The following is a 13,922-nucleotide window of genomic DNA, read 5'->3' on the forward strand; positions in this document are numbered from 1 at the left end:
TAGTCTGATAAGTCAAAATACAACTTTACAGCGTTAAACTTGCATCCATTTCCTTTTATGTGGTGATGTTGAAGGAATTAACGGGCTGCATTACGCGTAGCTCAGGGCCCAGCAGGGCCCGCAGGCCCTGGGTGGAGCTGCTCCCAGCCCCGCTGTCCCCACCTGCCCAGGCCTGGGGGCAGCACGGTCCTTAAACCCCCTGCAATGTGTGTTGGCCCAAACTTCTAGCCTGTTTAGGTGTCTCCATATCATATGTTAATAATTTATGTCTCCTGAAGTGGTGGGCTTTTAGAATACTCCGGATTTCAAGCAGGAAAACACGCCTGTTTTTTGTGAGGGAAGAAGTTTGCACTGACTATCAGCACCAGTGCATTTGCTTGTAATACAGAGCTGCTGATCAGTTCAATGCTCTGCTCTTTTCCTGATGAGTAAGCAAGTAGTGCAAGAAGCCATGTAGTAAAAAGCTTAAGTACTGTGCTAGATAAGCTCAAACCTTTCAGAGCTGATTGTATAAAGATGTGTATTGAATACTGCAATATAAAATTCTCTACATCTAGTATTTATGAGTTAGCTCAGTTCAGAAATAGTTTTCATACTTAGCAATAGTGAAATCTCTGCTTATATGTACATGTATATAAATAACTGGGTTTCACCCCACTTCCTGCCACAGAATGCACTTGTAAGAGTCTTGTTGGAACATATTTAAAAATTATTCTAATTTTCATGTCGGTTCAAGCTAAATGTGATAGATGAGAACACTTTGTTGTCATTGAATATTTTGTGCTAGGTAACTGATGTGGGATTTAGTGAGAAGAGTCATATTCGTTTGTCTGTTAGGTACCAGTCACTGAAATTCAGAGTTCTTCTCAAATGTCCAAGAAAACAAATGAGTGATCCACTACTTAGACTGGTTTTTTGATTTTGTTTTTTCTCTTCTAGTCAGCTGCTGTCAAATGCTAATCTACAAGTTGATAACAGAAAAGCAAGTGATGACCTTATTTGATAATTAAGTTTGTTATTTTATGAATTAACAGAGAAAATAGCATAATAAAATAGCATATTGAAAGCTGTTCACTGTATTTTTGCTAGGTATATTTCACAGCCATTCACGGTATGTTAGTGGAACAAGAACGCTGCAGAATTCAGTAGTTACACGACTGCTGAGAAACTGAGAGATTTCTGTATGAGCTTTTTGGCAAACCATTGATTAAGCAAGTTTCTTTTGTGATTAAATACTTCAGGTGCAAAGACCTTCAAAAACAACCCGGTTCTACAGAAGGGGATGTTGAAGCACAATTGAACAGTTTTACCAGGTTGCTGGGTAATCTTGGGTGAAGCAGGGTTGACAAGTGGACAGAAAGAATTTCATCTTTCAGACATGTTCAGACTGCTATGTCTGTCTGCCTTGTCTGTAGGTATCCATTTCTCTAACATCACTACACTTTTATTAATTTGGTCATCCTTTCCCATGCAGTGAACCAATAAAACCCTTGATCACGTTTTTTTTTTTAAAAAGGAAGGGTGTGGGTGGATCAAATGATATTTTAGCTTGTAAATGAATGCATTTGAAGGCTTGTTTTGTTTCAATGAACTTTAAATTGTAAATATATCAAAAAATTATTCATTGTCTTGCTTCCAGATTGTTTTATCCTTACTTGCTTGACATTTCTTACATGCTTTTATGGGATCGCTCTTTTCTTTAATCATTCCTTGGTACAGAAGGGGTCAGCTGACACTGTAAAGGATGAATGTGGATTTCTATTGAGTAAAGATAAGTTTAAGGATATTGCAGTGTTCAATTAGCAGAAAATGTGTGAAAGCCACCCCCAGTGTGTCTACTAATCCTCTTAGTCAGACTTTGCATACATCAGGGAGGGCCTTAATATTTAATTATGCTCTAGGTGTTGTAAGTGGTGGTCCTACAAATCAATGTGCTGCTGGGAAACAGGCCAGCTCGTAGAAAATTAAAAATGTACTTTATGAAAGCAGCTATCTATCAAACAGTCAGAAACACAGCAATTTCCTGTTTTCTAATGATTAGTTAACAAAATTAAAAATTCAGGGGTCCTCATTTTTTAAAGGCCTGAGAGTCTTTAATTCACATTCCAGTACCATCCCATGCTACTGAAGGGAGGAGGCATATGTTGTCTTAATGCCCTTGGTGAACTGTATCTGAGCTCTTCAGATTTTGTAATTTTCTAGTTAACTGGTGCATGAAAAATATGGGTCAAAATACTGACTTTTTTAGATATTAAAAAAAAGTTGGGGGGGAGGGGAGAAAAAAGTGGTTTTGAATGTGCCTAACAAATTTTAGCTTTATCCAGCTAAGAAGGAAAATGCATTTGTTTGCATATAATATGTAAAAATATAGTCTGTAATGACTCACCGCACTGTCTAACATGTGTGGGGTATCAGCTAACAGGTTATGTGTGCATACAGTCATTCAGTTCAGTGACCAGTTACAAGACATAAGTTACAGTACTAAGAGCTTTGCCCCAGTAAGTTACAACAGCATTAACAAAGCCTCTGTGCATAAACCAAGGGTTACTTTAAGATAAGAAGTTAATAGTTGTGAAGCTTCTGTAAGACACACCTTGCCTTAAAAGGGCTGTTTAATTATTATGCAAATGTAAAATGTAATTACTATTTGCTTGGCACTTAAATGCAAATAGCTTTGCCATTTAGAGAAGGTAATGTCATTAGGCTTTCCCTTCACATTGTTATATTATGTTTTTTTCATGATCTTGGGCTATACAGAGCATTTTTGAAAACTGGAAGGGATTTCTAATATGAATTTAACATTGTAACTTTAGGCACCTTTCTTTTTTTTATGTGTTTGGTTGTTGTTTTTTTTTTTTTTCCCTAATGTTTAGCTTTGAAAAATTCCCAGATTAATTTGTATTTGTGTTGCGTACATGCCCCACACATTTGTTCGTGTTTCATATAGACAATTTATAGGTACCATATGCAAGTTTTATGTGTCTCAGCGACCTTAATAATGTCTACATTAACATAATGACTTTCTGATAACTTGAGTATGGCTGTCAAACGTCCATTGCTCTTTTTCCCTCTTCCCCCAGTATATGAAGAATTTATATCTGTTTACATGGTATTTCTTCATATGGCTTCATAAAGAAAGGCCTCAGTTCAGTGTCTTGTGTTTTTCAACTTTTTCCCATTGCCTTTACTTGTGTCAGCTGCACTTAAATCTCAGTATTGGGAAATCAGAATGAGATTTAAGAATTCCAATGTCATTTTGCTGAAGTAATTTATCGGGTAACAATGACCTGTGTTTAGCTTGACTTGACAAAATATAGGTGAAGGAGCTGTACCTGTTTAATCCTCAGCCAACTTTTATTTGTGAAATATGCTGAATTAGAAGAAAGATTTATGGTCCTATCACCTTTGAGTAAATTTGTTACAACATTGTTTGTAATTCTAGAGACATTGTTTCTCTACTGGTAATGCATAAAAATTAAGTTGAAGAAATTTAATTTAAATTTTAATTAATATTTTGAAACAGTAATTTCCGTTCCTTGAAGATGCAATTTATCCATATGCGAACATGTGAAATGGTTTTTTTTTCCTAAGAATATAAATTGTAGCATGTATGATTAATTAAGTACTTTAAGATGCAAATTAAATCTTTTCCATTAACTATGCAAATAAAACGGATAAGACAAAGTGGAGAGAAAAGCGGTATAGCTTGAGTGAGCATGACGGTTTTGAATGGGAGCCCTGGGTGCTCCGCATTCTCTGGCAGGCAGCAGTTGCTTCAAAGGGAGATGAGAATGCTCTGGAGTGGATTCACGGGTGATAATCCACTCTCTGTAAGAGGTCTTCTGTAAGGAAGGTATAAGTGGAGAATGGTTTAAATCTTGCATATTCTGCATCTATCTCAGTTTCAGAAAAATTAAGAGCTCATTAGTGATGTATTCAGAGTTCTGTAATGATGTTGCAAATAAATTGGTGGATGAACTGTGATTCAACCTTGGGTGTCTCTTGCTGAACGCTTGGCATTGGTGCATTGTGCAGCATTGACTGTAAAATTTTGTAGAATAATTTTTTTTTTTATTTTATATTTTTTTTACCTTTTTATGTGATTTGGTATGTGTTGGTGTTCTATTTTTTTAATAGGGTATCAAAATCCAGAAAATCAAGGTCCCTTCTCTGTTTTTTGTACTTCGTCTCTTTTTTTCCTTATTCTGTTGTTTACTTCACCTGTGTAAACAATTCCAGTCATGTTACCTCTTCCGCAGTGTTATCGATGCCTGTAACTATTCTCCCTCTATCTCAGAGCCCACTCTGATATGCATTATACATCCTGAAAGGAGATAACTCCAGAAGCGAATGCGATGTCCTTGTGGAGATGAGCAGTCCATGCATTGGCATCCCACAGCCTTGATTGCCCTCTTGACTTCCGCTGCACATCAACCAGAGGTCTTTGTTTTGCATTCAGTGAGGTTCAGGTTCCTGTTTTGACTCAATGAAGCAAATTTAGCATACTTGAAAATGTGGTGGTTTTACCATTGTTCTGTTTTATTTGCTATCATATGGTCATTTACTTTGCTTAGATTTTTTTTCTTTTGGAGTCAATTGAGGGTTGCTTTCTACAGTGTCATTGGCAAATGTAAGGTAGATCGCTTGTGTGCAGTATTAACTGTTCAATGCTTTCATTCCTCCAAAAGTATCACTTAATTTATATAAGCATAGAAGCAGTCATGAAATCATGAAAAATTCTGCTTTTTACATTTACTGTTTGATCATAAGCTGTTTATTTGTTTGCATTTTCTAGTTTTGTTCCTGTTAGTGAATCAAGTTTTTCAGTGGTTTCTAGTCAGGCATATTGTTAAAAGCCTTTTGAAAATATAAGTACATTATAAAACTGTTTTTCTTTAGACATTATTTTGTTAATAACTTAAATGAGGTTTTTTTATATTAAGAACTGTGATGTTAAGTTGATGTCATGCTTTTTTTAAAACAGTTTTATCCGTTAACCATCTTGCTAGCTGACACTTTTTATTTAGAGGTCTGTAAGCTCTATCATCTGAGGAGCCTCTCTCAGGTATTAAAAGTAGTTCCTACTTCTTAATAATTTCTGATAGTTGATGTTGATTGAGAAAGTGAGGGGTTTTTCCCCACACTGTTGCTTTTACTACACAGAGACTCGCCTGTAATTACTGTGACTGCTGGGACTTGTGACTGCATCAAATCAAAAAGAAAGCCTCCATTTGCAATACTTACATAATGCCATTTAGTGTGACAGTTGCATGACGCTGTCTGCTGCCTTCTAATTATTTTTATGGCTGCAACAGAGCTACTCATTTATTTCAGTTTTTACAGCTTAAATAAATATTACTTAAAATAGGAGTCAACATCAACAACATGTTGTTCCCAAAAGAGGATATCTTAGTTTATTGTGGGTTGTTCTGTTTAAAAATGCATCTTTAACTTTGTCAGTTTAGCCTATCTGCAGGATGACATTTTGGAAAGGTTAATTTTGACAAGTTTTCATTTACATGAAAATGGCTTTTAAATTCATTTTTCCTCTATTAGCAAGAATTGCAGACTTTGATTATCAAGACAGCAGTTATACATACAGTTGAATACACATTGCTTCTTGATGGTAATGATGATCAGAAAAGGTAAATTGAAGAGCCACTTGTACAAGGTATGAGACGAAATGGCTGATGGAAATTTAACAGTTTAAAGTTCAAAGTAATATTTAAGGATTAAAATCTTGTCATTCCCAGGCTGCATCTTCCAACACCCTTTTCTGTTCTAGATGTAGAGTATCTATATTATACATAGACTATGTGATATGAAACAGTTATTAGTAGCTGGCACATACAAGTAAAATGGCTTACATGTTTTTAAGACCCTTGAGTTGCACAGATGTTAGTTTTAGCCATGATTTACATAGATCCAAATTATTACCTATTATGTGACACCTAGTCAATATACATTTTAAATTACACATATGTTAATCCTGTCTCAGCTTTAGCTAGCTAGTTATATAAATCTTTCAAAGGCATATTTTTTTCTTTATTTGCCCTTATCTCTCTATCAATATCTATGTAAAGTCTTCAGAGGTTTTCTCTGTGCTGAAATGTATTTGCATATTAGGAGATAGTCTGCAGAATACAAATGAATGGATTTTATTTTCTGCACGAGTTACACATTTTTATGCATTAGGCAACACATTTGTGTTTACTGACTCTATATGCATTTCTTAGTGAGCTGCATATCAAGCAGATAAGAAATTAAACAATATATAAATCAGTTTGGAAGAAAAACGTTCTTGGATATTTCTACTCAACAAGCAACTTAACGTGTGTCTGAGTCTTTGTTTAATTCATCACCAGTAGACTTCTGGTTGATTTGTTTTTATACTTGAATCCCATAACTTGCTTATCCTGTTCGCTGGCTTGAGTCTGAGCAGGATTTGACCTGTGAGACTATGCACATCCCTCTAGTACCTGTGTGCAGCAGGCTTCCATGTATGGTCAGCACTTATATTCACAATAATTTTAATATGTGGCGCCTGGGTTTGGAGGAAAGCACAGAAAAGCCTGACCTCAGAGTTCTCCCTCCTTTAAGGTAGAAAACTATGGGTTCTGAACACACTTGGTCATGCAAAAGTTTCGACCTCAGTTTTAATTTTGTACTGATTGCTCTAAGATTGGTGTTTCGATAGCAGAGACTTCTTTCTGGTCTTTCAAGCAGTGGCTGTTTTTCCAAAGCCTGGGTCACAGCAGCCAACGTTTTGTTTGTGAGTTCAGGACTTGGAATATTGTCCACCAAGAGCTCCTGTGTGATCGTTCGTCATAAACTGGGATGGAGGGAAGATGTCAAACAGGTGTTTGCGTTGCTGTCTCAGGTTACATTACCCCTAGTAACGGAAATCAACAGCATTTAGAATGTGCTGGTGTTTTGTTTGTTTTCGTTGGTTTTGTTTTGTTGGGTTTTTTTTTTAAGTAGAGAACATGGACTGAACTGCATTGTGACATACAGATTTACTGATTTTCCTCAATAAAGTTGTTGCATTTTATTATTTAGGATAACTCCATAGGCATAGCTTCAAAAATACTTCTTTCAAGCAAGGGAATTTAATCTACAACATTGGTCCAGGCTCAAAACCACTACAGTGTTTTTTCATAAAATAGGACTATATTCCATCATGCTGTGGGGACATTTGTGAGACCAATAGAACAGTTTCTAAAAGTTACCGTCTCTCAGATTTGACTTAGTACTATGTAATATATTTCCATTTACCAAGATCCAAATTGAATTGAAGGTTGGATTGTCCACAAGTGAACTTGGGTAGATGGAAAAAGTAAGATGAAAAAGTCTTATTTAAAACTGACAGGTTTCTCTGCCACAAGGGGAGTATATTTGGAATACATTTCTAGGAGGTAAAACTCATCTGTGCTAAAGGAAAGATGGACTTCTCAAATGACACCCATCGGCATACAACTTTTTTTTTATGTAACTCGGTTCAAAGGTAATCTTGCGGTTTGTTTTTACTGGTGATTTTTCACATTCGTGTTCATTGTGTGAGTAATTAACTTTACCTATTTGACTTAGTCTTCAATTTTATATGTCCTTTGGAACAAGGTTTGGCTTTGCGTTCATGTGCTTCCAGTATGTTTCAGTAACTTATGTTTGTGCAGGCTTTTCAGTAGCTGCATAAATACCAGCAGAATAGGGAACGATGGACTACGGGTTGACCCGGAATGGGAAGATCAAATTCTTCAGTGACCAGCCCTGACTGGCCTGTTTGTGTAGGAAGGACAGTGTTTTCTTTGCTGATATGCTTGATTGTAAACTCCTTAAGACAAGACTTTTGTATTTTTGTGCCATGAACATCACACCAGGAAGGCAATTACGGAAGTTATATCGAATTGTTATCAATGGTTTCAGTCATTGCTTGTAAGCCTTTCTAATCCCTGCCTAATGAGTGGAAGCAAGTTTTAGCATCAGCGTTCCCCATCTCAAATCTGAAGAAAATCTCTCATGTCAGATCTACCTAGTAATTCAAAATGAAGTATAGATGAATTCTCTACCACTAGGGCCCAGGTGTCAGGTGGGGAGATGGGGAAGCTAAATAAAAACATAGTGCATTTTGCAAGGGAGTCCTGATGAATTGAGAATGCACTGTAGCAATAAGGGACTACTCAACTGCCTGCTTAGTGTTTCTGTTTTCAATGCCGTATTAATTCAAATTTATGCTGCAGTGAGGAACATGAACATATTTTGAAATATTTACATTTACAATCTGGTAGATGTAATAAAATGAATTTTATAATCCTCTAAATCAGTAGGGTTTTGGTTGCAGCTCTTGGAAACCACAAATGTCTCTGACTTTAATATAGGGACTCGGTTTTAAGCATGGATGCAGCTTTTCTCAGTAAACAAATGATTATAATGAAAGAAAATATTTTTTTCTGGTTTCTATATCTGGATTCTTTGGCTACAAACACACCCTTATCGATTGTATCCTTAGAACATTAGTTTTAATAGTGAGCAAGGTCTGTTGATGGAAATCATGGCTTTGCCATGTTCACAGGGAGTAAAAATGTAATTTGCAGAACAGATTTCATGGGGCAGGAGGAGGCAGAGATTACTTTCCTTGCTCACTGTTCTCATATGTAAATAAGCAGCTTTTTGTATTTTATCTCAGGGGAAGGAAAGGTTTGGATTGGCTGGATCTTTTTATTGGCATTTCTATTTCTTCAGCAAAACCCTTTCTAGGTTATCAGCCGTGTTGATCAGTGACAGATTCTCAAATTATATAGCTTTAGCAATAAAACATTTATAACTCTATCAGGTGTGTCTGTCATTTACGATTGTGAGAATATTATATAGTAGATATCTATGCCTCAAGGACACAATTAGAATACATATATATTCCACTGTTGCTGTCAGGAATGATTTTAAACTAACTTCACTTTCAAGATTGACATAATGTACTGAACTAAATCCTGTGGACTGCCATGCCAAAGGTTTTCTTTATCAGTCATGTATGATGTACACAACTTTATTTAACCTTGTCATTCTTCAAGTGTGTCATCATACAGTTTTTATAAAATATTACATAATGAACTTTTGAGGGAAGTTTTCATATTAGGACTCCTTCATGTTTGTCATGTGTGATAAGTATCTGTAAAGCAATAACAAATCTATGGAACAAGGTGATGAGTCAAAACTTTGCACATTGAAAGTGAATAAAATGTGTTGAGCATTTTCAACATTTTGGGCATCTAATAGAGGGAAGAGGACTATATAAATCTTTGAAAGATTTTATTATCAGGCAGAACAGTTTGGGAAGGAAATGTGAGTGTGTTAAGTTTTGATTTCAGCACTGGATATAAAGAATATTCCTTCCAAGTTTGCTCAGGATGGCTGAAGTCAGACAAAGGCTTTGTTTGTCCTCAGGTACTGTATAGTTGAAGAGATTACAAGTATCTCAACCAACTGCCAGATTCCTCTTATCATTTAGACTTTAGCAGTAAAGCATCTGTGCCCATATAGTTCACATGGATTTTATATAAAACCAAATGATTTTAAAAGCTTGTAGGAATTCTGCCTGCTATAACTTCCTACTAGCAAAATGATGTAAGAACTAAGACATTTTGTCCAATTGTTTGATAAGTGTACTCCAGCACTATTTTTTTCAGCAATGTTTTAGTTTTCTTAAGATTTGCAAGTTACAGCAAGTTCAGAACTCTCCCTTTTAGAGGATGGGTTATTGAACATATGCTATGTCAGGTCTCTGCTACTGGTGAGTCATCTCCTTGAGATATGCAAAATAATGTATCTCAGGTAAAAAGAAAATCTGACTTTTGTGTTCTAGTGAACTGTAGCTGCTGCACATTGTAACTGCAGTTCGCACTCCCATTCAGAAATGTTTTTAATTTACTGTCTTGGTCAGTATTTGGGAAAAATTGACTGATTTTTGCCTTTATTAAGCAATGATAACATAGGATGAGTCAGAACTCCTTTATGGGCCATCCTAACCACTTAGGATGAATAATAATAAAATAACAGGAGAAACTAGGAATATATGTAAAAGCAAAGTGCTCCGGAGGAGAACATACGAATAAGAGGAGTTTGCACTGATTCAGACAGCTGGTAGTATCTCATGCAGTTTTAAGCAACACCTAGTGCTGTTTCTGTAGCCTCTATTTTGCTTTGTTCGTTTCCTATATGTTATTTTGAGGAACATTGACATAGGCAGATGTTTGCATGGTCTGGATTTTTAACAGATGTAGTCCCTTATTGATAATGAAATTGTGTATTTTAACAGTTTAACATAAGGTTTGGTTTTACTTAATTTGTATTTCATTTTATAATCTATCATGAGTATAATTTCTAAAATTAATTCTCCTAATTGACTTTCCCATTGTGGTAAATATTTGTGCAGCCTATTATTTTAATGAAAAACATGAAGCCAGCTGTGTTCTACTGCCAAAGAGAAGGCATGAAACTAGGGAAAAACAAGACAGAATTGAGCCAGTCTGTTGTTAAAGTCCTTGCTTTCTGTTTCTTTTTTCTTCTTTTTTCTTATTCCTTTGGGATCATCTGAAATTCAAGCATACTCCTTACTGCCCTCCTCATTATTCTGTTTAGTGACAGATTCTTCTCAACAGGCACTTATGCTATCAAGGCTCTGAGCTATTCACGGCGGGTTATCCTTGCATAGCCTTTGAGTAGTTCGGAAGGATGTTTGGGGGCTTTGTTTAAAATAAAAAATGGGAAAGCCGAGTTACACTATCTCGTTACTGTGATTTAAAGATGATCACACTGGTAAAAATGCAGCGCTGTTGCGTTACAATATTCAGAGTCATCTGAATGGGTCAGTCTGAGTTGCTACAAAGACTGTTCAGTTAAAAGTGGAATTTTTACTCTTTTTTCCTGTGTTATTACCACAAAACAACGGACTTATCTAACCATGGTAACTTCATCTTAGCTAAATTTCATCTCTGTTGAGATGGAATTTCTTCCTTTAAACACAGAACATGCTCTGTTTGTGCTGTGTGAGGTGTCTGCTCCCTCACTGTGCTCTCCCTCAGCCTTGCGAAGAGGAGATAATGCAGAGGAAAACCTATGTTCTATGTGCATACACACATGTATATGTATAGCAAATATAAATTAAAACCCCTTAATTCCAATGTGCTGCTTCAACGTATTGCTTTCTTGTAGCAAGGAACTCTCACTTTTTTTCATGGCTTGATTGTAACTCCTATTTCTGGAGAACTGTGAGGAAAGAACTAGAGAGAAGGCAAGGTACCTTGTCATCCAAACTATAAAGCAGTGCGCAAGATGTTTAAGCCAAGTGCATTTATTTACTTTATAATAGGTGATATTGCTACTTTACTGATATTTGACTTTAAAGTGTATCTTTGTTTTATAAGAACAACAGTTCCTTGAAATGAAGATTTTAAATGCGTTTCTGGTGCATAGTGTTGTATCTTCTCATTAGGATTTTTCTAGTGATGCTAGTGAGCAAATTGTGCATAGATTTCAATCATCTTGATTGTGCAAAGGCACATACACACAAATGAAATACAGCAGCTTCTCAGAAGGTACAGTTTTGGACATTATGCAATCTCATTTGAACCAGCAGGACTACTTATCAAAGTGCAATGGGAAGTGTGGACCCAATCTTTGCAGAGTTGGTGTGTATTTGACAATGTTTTCAGCTCCGGAATACTTCTGAAAAATATTCCTGATGCATTTGACGGTGTGACCATTGTGACACAGGCATTCTCAGTGTCTGAGCATGGGTTTACATCTGAACCTCAGCTTTCCTTTTTCGAAAAAAGTTAACAGCCACGTTGCCACAGGGGTGAAACACAGATATATGTGGAGTGTAGGGACAGCTGATAGATGCAGCAGAAGCATAAGATACATTGAGGAAGGGAAAATAGCTAAGAATTCAAAGATGGAGGGGTGGGGACTTCAAGGCAGGATAACAATAGTAATTTGATTTTTTTTTTTTTTTTTTTAAAGTAATCATACTTATCATCTACCCATCAATACTTAGGTATTTTCCATTTATTCCTCTTTTAACCTTCCATTTCATCTGTCTTTAGTGCTGCAGTTTTAGATCACCACATGCCCTCTTAAAGATAAGCACACTTAGGCACTATGTTGCTACTTTCTTATCTTGCCTGTTTCACAGTAAATGGAAGTGACATCCACTTAAAATGCTGTATAAAAAGTGAATTTCCAACAATTTTCTTAAAAAACTATAAATAACTAACACCATAGAAAGTTCATTGTAGGTGACTTAAAAAAGGCCATTGTAGAAAGAAATGTTGCAGAAATGCACACAGTGTTCAAGAACAGAAAGTTACTTCTGATTTTCTTTGGTCATATTAATATGTGTGTTGTTATGAGCAATAATGTTGCAAGGATCCAGCTGTCCAAAACACAAGATTATAATGCTAGATTAGTAACCTCATAAAAAAGCTGTAAGCCTGTACAACTGTAAAAAAAGGTGCATTATTAGGCAGAATTGTTGGAATTCAGTTTATGTTAAATAGGATGTCTGATCTATTCTCATGTATTTTCTGCTACTAATGGCTCAATTTCTGTGACAGCTTTTCTCATCTGTGCTGTTTCTTCCATTTTTACGGTTATCGTTAGAGAGATATGAACATTTAGTCTGTGTTTTGAAGTAACATGCTATTTGTGCAAATATACTAAAATGTACTCAGTGGACCATCCAGAATGCTACTTACTTGGTTTAAATATTTAAAGAGTTAGTTGTCTGAAAAAGGAGTTTGGGGCTAGATGAAGCAATGTGAGAGTTTCTGTTGTCTAGATGTTACATAATTTGCTAAATATTTTTGATCCTTCGAGGTCAGCATGGCTTATGTCCTTTTTACCCTTTACTGTTCTCCCTTTTCTTCTCAGCCTTGTGATTTAAATATTGAAGATAATATTTTATATTAACAAGTATAGATGGAATTTCAGAATATTGGAAGTGGGTAACTGATGCCTGCTATGTGACATTTACAGTACAGAAAGGTATATTAGATGGACAGATTTCAGAAACATTTCTTCATTGTGTAAAATGTTTTAGTCTACAGAGCTTTCAGATGCACCCTGGAGACAGAAGTGAACAGTTTTTCAACACTAAGTATTTTAAAGTCACAAATTATGTAGGCAACTTAATAAATGCATCAGTAATCTTTGTTTTCTGACCTCTTTTGAAAAATTTGCCCTTGATATATCAGAGTTGCTTTGAAAAGATGGGAGCATGATCTTTCATCTTTCAGAGTAGCTGTGGAACTAAGGAAAACTTTGGCCATCTTTGATGTCTTAGAACTGCTTGGGCTGAAATGGAAAAGTTAGCAGTTAATGCTGTGTATCTTCAGCGGAATTACAGATGGAACTGAAGTGCTTGGTATCCTGGAACCTCTCAAAGTTTGGAGGAAATATTGAATGTTAGAATGTGTTAATAACACAGGGGAAGCTACCTTGTTATTGTAAGAAATGATTTTTAAACTCCAAGAACTTTTGTATGTCAGGTAGAGACAGTGAATTCCGTTTTGTGAAAGCCCTCCTGGTGTGATAGCCAAACTTTTAAACAGAAGCTGCTTCTCATTTAGTGGCAAGTTGGTTTTCATTTACAGCAACTTTCCTTCAACAGTCAGACCTTTTACCTTGTGCTTTTTTACTATGCAAACTGCAAGCAGTAATTACCTATAAAAGAACCTGCTATCAACTGAACTGAATTCAAGTCCTGGTTTTAAACTTAGGTGGACACTTTTCCTGAGATAGTTTCATCTGGTGGCTGGGGTTTTGTTTTTCTGAGGTTCAAACAGCTATATTGAGAAATCTTACAGTACCTGTCAGTAAAGGTTCATCACTGGGAAAATTAATTTAGAATCATCTTTCAGGGCTCTTTC

General features: G+C 35.9%; 1 protein-coding gene across 3 annotated transcripts in view; it reads left to right on the plus strand.

Annotated features, from left to right (window-relative positions):
• NBAS (NBAS subunit of NRZ tethering complex) overlaps window positions 1-13,922 on the plus strand; it is a 184,897-nt gene that overhangs the window by 147,675 nt on the left and 23,300 nt on the right. The window lies entirely within an intron of this gene.

This window comes from Columba livia, chromosome 3, assembly GCF_036013475.1.
Source record: "Columba livia isolate bColLiv1 breed racing homer chromosome 3, bColLiv1.pat.W.v2, whole genome shotgun sequence".
Lineage (NCBI taxonomy): Eukaryota > Metazoa > Chordata > Aves > Columbiformes > Columbidae > Columba > Columba livia.